Raw genomic sequence first — 8,342 nt, forward strand, 5'->3', positions numbered from 1 at the left:
TCTGTCTGTTTTTTGGGCAGTGAAACGAATTGATGAAGCTTTCAGAATTTCATCTTTGTGGAGACATCCACTAGCTCGGGGATAGTTCTGGGAAATTAAAAAGTGGCGGCCTACTGAATAATAAGCCAAGATGACAGACGCTTAGCATGTCCAAGGGATGCAACTCTCACCTGCACATTACGGTTACTTCCCTGCTGGGCCTCTGGTCGTGATGTAGAAGTCTGGAGTCTGACAAGAAGCTTGATTGTGTGCCATCATAACAATAAAGCGTATACTATGGCTTGGCTCATAATATCAGTTACGAGATCCGAATATTTACAGATCACATAGGTAGAATAGTGTGGCCATTGGAATACGCAAACAGCGAGGACCCAATTTATTCTTTCATATTGAGTGTGGACATGTTTATTGTCCATGGTGTTGTTGAAACGATTTGATATGTATCGTTTTACTAATTGTATCCGCGTATTTGCTTTCGTTTTCTTCTAGTAGGAATTTATCTTTCACCTGCATCAGAGGAGTAAGGGGGTTTAGTTTTACGCCGCTTTTGGCAATATTTCAGCAATATCATGGCGGGGACACCAGAAATGGGATCTGCACATTGTACTTCAGTGAGGAGTCGAACCCGAGTTTTCAGCGTGACGAGAGGGCGCGTTAACCCCAGGGCTACCACAACCTACCTCAACACAAGGAAATAAAAGGTCCTCATACGTATTTTCATCTGGCCAGATTAGCGACCTTCACCGCACAGATTGAACACCAACACGTTGACCTTTAAATTAGTATACTCTTACCACTTGACATTTGTACATGACAAATATGATGGTAAGAGTATTTGAACAGATATGTTTTTCACATTTAACGAAATTGTATTCACATTTCGACCACGGCAGATGCATGCCTGTCCACAATGACCCGTGAAGCTATAACGTGATCAGTAATGACATATCGGAGTAATGACTCTATATGAGAAAAATCCTAATCACAGTAATCACGGAGAGCGTGGCACTTGGGGTTCGTGTGCAAAACGGGAGTGATATGCATTTATAAATGATAAATCGAGCTGGGTTCTGTCTACCGTGCATCGCTACCCCTGAGTGCAAAGGAAATAGTAATGGGAAAGTGTCCAAACTGCAATAAGGAAGTGTACTTCGGTAAGTGATAACAACGACCCCTAGTATAAAACTGTATGTCGTAGTTTCCACAACAGCATATGGCAACAAATCTCAGTGCGAGTTGTCATCAATGGGCAATTCGTTACGGTTCGGTAATTCGCGTTTTGTTTCAGTTGAAACAGTTTTTTTCAGTGTTGACATGTGATTGATCTACGTATGTTCCATACTCGAGGACAGTACGTCATGTCATGTCTCTGCACATGCGGACACTTCCAAGTATTTGCACACCGATGCACCTCGATCACAGCTCGACATTCCCATTGTAATTAGGTCAGAATTCTTTATTCATTTTAAGAATGAAAATATTTTGTAGAACAGCCCATCCAACTGTAGCAACTGCCATGTTTTTCTGCATTCTCTATTAAAACAACATCAACAGGAACGTAAGCAGACAAGAAGGGGGCAGAGGGGCAGGGTAGCAAGCCAATTTCTGCGTGTAAGCCCGACAGGTTGTAAAGCTTTATATATAGAAAGTATGGATGTCCAACCTTTGTAGCCACTGTCATGTGTAAGCCCGGGTTTTTTCTCTGTAACGGAACGCCCGTGTGAATGAAATGTGCATCGCTGTCAATTTCAGCTGAATTTGTGTACATTTACATGTGATATAAACAAGACATGATGGCCATCGGTTTCGGATGGCTCAGCACATTGTTGTTATCTCTGATGGGCGTGATCGATAGATATTAACATGCGATATACATCAGCCACGAACCACTGAATGCAGATCCTACACATGCGGGCAAGAAATCGATATATGATGTTATGTTACAGACTGGCGTATACTGGAAGGTTGTATATTATTCTTAATCTTTTTATTAATATTTGACACCGCTCCTTATGTAGATAGGGCGACTGCCTAAAGCGTTCAATGTTATCCCGCTTAACTCTTGGCACCTGGGGATACAACAGTACCGAGTGTTTGTCCTGATGTGCAGTCAATGCACCTGGTCTCAGCCCAAGCAGTGTATCAGTGTTAGAGAGTGAGTAATAAAAAACTGAAATTTTAAAAGTTTTACTAATATTCCACGGCAAGGGACACCAGAAATGGGCTTCACATATTGTACACATGCGGGGAATCGAACCCGAGTCTTCGGCGTGAGGAGCGAACGCTTTAACCACTGGGCTACCCTACCACCCTGTCCATGTTAAAATGCGGCTTTCAGTATCAGAAATTTCGCACAAAATAAATGGAATCAGTCCGGACTCTAGTGAATGAGTGAGTGAGTTTGTTTCTGAGCCGCCTCTTTAGCAATATTCCAACTTTATCACGACGGAAAAGACACCAGAAATGGGCTTCACACATAGTACCCACGTGGGAAATCGAACCAGGATCTTCGACGTGAAGAGCGAAACCTTTAACCTCTAGGCTACCCCACTTCCCCCGTCCGAAGTCGTATTCAAAATCTTAAGACACTCGTTTAGGAAATGCGCTTTCCCGATATCCATTATTCCGTATTTTCAAGTCTTATCTTTTTCTGAAAATTGTTAACTTTGTATCCCTAAACTAATAATGTTATATAATATGTAAAAATATCATACCACTTTTGAAACAGTACACTATTGATTTGTGTTATGGAAACCGTAATGCATGTTTCACAGGTTGTAATCAATGTCCTTTAGTCAGACACCGCGCAGTCATTACCACTGCAATTGATAAGCAACGCACCGAGGCGTCAAGCTAAAATGTGATTGCGAAAGGTTGCAGTAATTTTCCTTCTGCGAGGACAGGAAATCCTGAAAGTTGACAAATACAACACTCCTGGTTCGATTTATGTGCGAGAGTTAAATTATGGTAAACGTGCTTTTAGTTGTACTTCATATCTTTGAGTGGCATTTAGAAGTCTCTATAATGACGTGCTGGGATAGACAGCTTCTTACTGAAACCTTTCGGTGTAGACCCTAACACTGTTATCAAGCAGTTTTCAAGGCTGTCTAAATGCCAACATGTAGATATTGCTTGTTTGTTTATTTATGATTATGATCCAGTCATAGAATGTTCTTCATTATTTTACTTTCAAGCTCATTGTAATTCTTCAAGTATGATTATGCCTTAAGTGTACTTAAACAGTGTTATGGCTTCACGGATGGTCAGGTTCGATTCTCCATATGGGTACAATGTGTGTAGCCCATTTCTGGTGTCCCCGCCATGATGTGTCTAAAACATTGCCAAACTCATGGGTGGTCAGACTCGGGTGACACTTGGCTGATGCTTGTTATCGTATTTCAGTGTTCATGATGTCAATCACCGGACTGTTTAAACCTGTTTCGAACATGTAATGACTGCTGTCATATAACAGGAGTAATTTACGAATGGTTTCACTCTGTTTTAGACAATATTCCAGCAACAATATGGCGGGTACACCGGACAAAATAGGTTGACTGTTCACTGTGGAGAATCCATGCCAACAGCGTGGTTTACAAGGAGTAGTTCATAATATCGCATCAACTTGTTGCCTACTGAAGGGATGAAACTTGGAGTGGGGACGATTAAGTCGGTATACACTGGTGATATCATTGGGGTGTGATATCCATGTCTACCGAGGTATGGTATCACGGTGAACCAGTAATATGAAACCCACATTAATCGCAATTTCATTTCACGCCTCGTCACGCCTCGCCTCGCCTAGCCTCACGTTACCTCACCCAACCACAACACAAACCAAATTACTTAACCTGACCTCTGCTCTCCTATTCATCTCACCTCTCTCTTCTAACCTCACCTCAGCACAAAACACCTCACCTTACCTCACCTCACCTCGTCTCTAGTTCTAAACTCGCCTCACCAAACGCGAACTTCAGTGACCGAACTGTTGAAACAAACCGCAGTACATCAACGCTGCTACATGCTTTGTATCAAATAACAGCACACTGTCGTAATCTCTTCATTATTTCCCACACTTAGCTCCACCCACACGGGAACATAGGCAGCATGAATCACCGCCATCGGTTCAACACATAACAACGCCTAGCAATAAGGATATCCACATTGGCAAATGCTTTATTAATATGTAGTGCCATTCACCATGGTGCACACACGCCAGAACTGCAGTGATATACACATTGGGGAATGTCCTTCATTTCTGTCTGCGTAATAAGTGTGTAGTATATCAGTCCACCAAAACTGATGTGTGTAGTATATCATTGCAAATAATTATGTGATGAGGGAGTGAATTTAGTTTTACGCCGCGCTCAGTAATATTCCAGCAGTATAGCGGCTGCATGTAATAATTGAGTTTGGACCAGTTATTCTAGTGATTGACATCATGAGCATCGATTTACGCATTGCGTATACCATGGCATATGTCAAAGAATGCCAGACCACCAGATCCCAGCAGTCATCTCAAGAATAGTCCGCTTTTTGTGGCAAGCATGGGTTACTGAAGACCCATTCAGACCCGGCTCTTCACAGGTCTATCAGTTAAGTGAAATATATACTAGTACATATGCATACGGACATGTATCAGCAGAATGAAACCATACGAAACCGTATGGACGTGATTGTTTAATTGCATCAACGTTAATCCAAATGCATAAATCACGGAAAATTCCCAGACCACAGGAGTCAGTTTGTTGGGATATTATCTAAATACCGAACATGTTGCTTCTTTTAAGCTTGCTCCCTTTAGGTTTACAAAATGAGAATGCTACTTTCAAAAAAACTGTGTGACTAGTGTGACAATCAACATAGCTTAGTGTGTATCAATAGATTTGCAGCAGTACTATGTCTACTGACTATCACCATGGTTTAGTTTGTGCCAATTTATTATCAGCAATTTCTTGTATATTGACTGTCACCATGACCTACTTTTTATAGATGGATTTGTAGCAATATTGTGTAGACTGACAATATTCTGACTGAATTTGTTTTTGTTGGCGCCATGGTAAGAGTACATCCTAGTCGAGTTGACCCCGTGTCTCACTATTGAAATAATTATCACTGGTACGTAACGTAGAGTTTTAGAGTGTGTCAGTCAGGGGTGGTTGATACTGAAGACATTTCATTCCATATTTCTGTGAGTGAGTTTAGTTTTACGACACACTCAGCAATATTCAAGCAATATGGCGGCAGTCTGTAAATATTGGCGTTCTGGACCAGACAATCCAGTGATCAACAGCATCGATATGCGCAAGTGGGAACCAATGACATGTGTCAACCAAGTAAGAGAGCCTGACCACCCGATCCCGTATGTCGGGTTGCTGAAGGTTGCTTGTTTGCTTTTTCTAACACTGTTCCAGGAAAAACCGAATTGGTTTGTTGTTACAAGGTGTAGGTGGCACGTGGGTATTCTGAGTGGAGGGGTGCAGGGCAATTAACTACCTGGACATTACCCACCTGAGAATATTATTGCCTGGTCATTTCCCCACCTCTTTGAAAAGCAGTGTTTTTCTAATGATTACTGATCATTAGTTGAGACTTACATCAGAATGAATTCAAACTTCCTACTTGTAACTATGACTTTGAGACGTAGGAGTTGGGGTGGGATTAGAGACAGCATGTATTTAACATCTCACTGTAAACAGTAGGAAAATAAGTAAATCACGAAGTTTTTCCTGGCAACAGAAGATCAAATAGCAACCTAAAAGACTGATTTTTTTCTACATCCAACCGTAGCATGTAAGGAAGGTGTGACATATTGTTTTATGTTTACATTATGTTTACATATATGAAAATAAATTTTGTGTTTCTAAATATTCACTGGCTTGCATAAGTGTAGGACTGCAATTTCAACCCTGACAGATTTGAGCTTCTACTGGTAGAGACTCCGATCTCAATCTCTACTGGTAGAATCTCCGATCGCAATGTCTACTGGTAGAATCTCCGATCCTACCAGATCGCAATCCCTGACATGTACATGTATTTTTCAGCTGAACGACAACCCTATAACAACAATGACTTTCACAAGACATGCTTCAAGTGCACCAAATGTGGCAAGAAACTTACACCTGGGAAAATAGCGGAGGTATGGATGAGTTTTGTTTACCTGTTAAATACCAGTTAAAGAGAAGGATTGTTTAGCACGAAATTACACGCAGCACCTTACAGCAACATATGTCTCACAAAATCCCAGGTGTTACTATACATGCCGTATTTTCTCTATTTTATCAAGCATGGCGGTCAACTGTACTGTCCTCATCCGTGTTACGCAGATCTGTTTGGGCCGCACGGTATGTATTGATGCACGCAGGTATTTATTCGTTAAAGCGTCAGTAAAATATATTCAGGAAATTCAAACGCGTGTAGAAGTTACGCGCGATTTGTTTTATGCAATGGCAACGGAGTTGCAATAATAAGCTAGGTAATGGTGAAATATGCCAATTTACTTTCTAGAAGGAGTACCGAGAAAAGGTAGCATTTTTAGCCAAAGAAACAGAGTTGCTCCGCCAGACTTCACAGGAAAAACGATCGTACCCGTGTTTAGTGATATTCTCGGTATTAGCACATTGACAAAATGGAATACTGATCGGTTCTAGCAGCTCCTCTTTCAAATGTGGAAAAGCACGGAGAAAGTTGCTAATGCATATGAGCATGGTGTTGACGGCACATTTACAAATGTGTCATTATATATCACATTATATATGTGAAAAACAACAGAAAACAAGCTATAAAGAGTGTAGCGCAAACGAGAGAAAAGATATCAACAGTGTGAATAGGGTTGTGACCACCGTCTACACTGACACGGGCTAAACACCGGCTGAGCATGGAACATACTAAGCTTGATTCAGCCTTAAGATTTGCCCAAGTAGACTGGGTACTGATTCTCTTTCTGTCGTAGGCGGAGTTCCATCTCATCCTAGAGATGTTCTTTAGTGGAGAGGTCTGGAGAAACACACGATAATGACATTACAGCAATGAAATGCTGCTATAAGTTGAAATGTGCGAGGGCACCAGAATGTGGTCGTATCTCTGTGTATGCATGTAGGTACGGGAGCAGCTTATTCTCACACGATACTAATTAAGGATGTCCCACGACCATGCGAGAGCGGGTTCCCAGGTTTGCAATGCATATGATTCTTGGCGTTTTAGCACTATATCCGTCTGTCTTTATCTGTCTTATTACTGAAGGGGCGGTGGGGTAGCCTAATGGTTAAAGCGTTCGCTCGTCATGCCGAACACCCGGGTTCGATTCCCCACATGGGTACAATGTGTGAAACCCATTTTCTGGTGTCCCCCGCCGTGATATTGCTGGAATATTGCTAAAAGGCGGCGTAAAACTAAACTCACTCATTTAATCATTTAACTCTTATTACTGAAATACTGTTAAATACAGCATGGGAATCAGCTCATGTGTATTTGTACGTAACGAATCCATCCTTTTGTTTGTCATTTCAGGTAAAAAATGACAATCGACGAAACTACTACCATCAGCCAAGCGTTTACATGAGCCAATCAACAATACTTAGCTTTATGTTCACTAATTATTTAATGTCCATTTAAACTTCCCATTTAAGATAATACTCATAGAAACAAATAAGGGAGTCACGAAAGTACAATTTTACACCCACAGTGCAATGCATACGTTGTGAAGAAACCTGGAAAAGAATGAAGGGACACTTTGTCTATCATATGTTAACGTGTGTACATATTTGACATTGGAAAAGACTCCCACATACATTTGCTTAATCCATATATATTAAGCAAGCAAGTGTATGTGGGAGTCTTTTCCAATGTCAAATATATACACACGTTAACATATGACAGACAAAGTATCAAAGTATACACATATATATATGCTCCTAACCCTTATGTATGAAATATGAAGATGTTCTATTTCATTCGTATATATACATCTATGTAACTATTCTTAAATTAGTTCATGACCTTTTCGAAAACAAGTTGGACACATACAACGTCACTGAAACGTTCCAAAGGGTATGCTTTATTATCGTGTACGACTTTGTTCTGTATGTATGAAATGTAATAAAACCTTACCAGATTCTCCCCGTCACTATACTCTCCGTCATGTTTACCCAAAAGGACCAATATATGCTGAAAATGCAACTGTGGAAGTCGCCATTCAGCGTCATCCTAAATTATACAGAACACATTCATTCACAATCACAGGCTCGCCATGATTAGTTTGGACAGGTATAATCTACATAGACATCAAATCTCCCTGGTTTGGAGACAACTTCTTTCCAAGCAGTCGTTCAGTGCTGGACTCAGAA

General features: G+C 40.9%; 1 long non-coding RNA gene across 1 annotated transcript; it reads left to right on the forward strand.

Annotated features, from left to right (window-relative positions):
• Positions 1 to 1,018: 1,018 nt before the first annotated feature.
• Positions 1,019 to 8,122, forward strand: LOC137284090 (uncharacterized). Its single transcript, XR_010956882.1, has 4 exons — positions 1,019 to 1,154; positions 6,042 to 6,136; positions 6,284 to 6,341; positions 7,507 to 8,122. It is a non-coding gene; the product is annotated as an uncharacterized lncRNA (long non-coding RNA).
• The last annotated feature ends 220 nt before the right edge of the window (positions 8,123 to 8,342 follow it).

The sequence above is a fragment of the Haliotis asinina genome, chromosome 5 (assembly GCF_037392515.1).
Source record: "Haliotis asinina isolate JCU_RB_2024 chromosome 5, JCU_Hal_asi_v2, whole genome shotgun sequence".
In the NCBI taxonomy this organism is placed as follows: Eukaryota; Metazoa; Mollusca; class Gastropoda; order Lepetellida; family Haliotidae; genus Haliotis; species Haliotis asinina.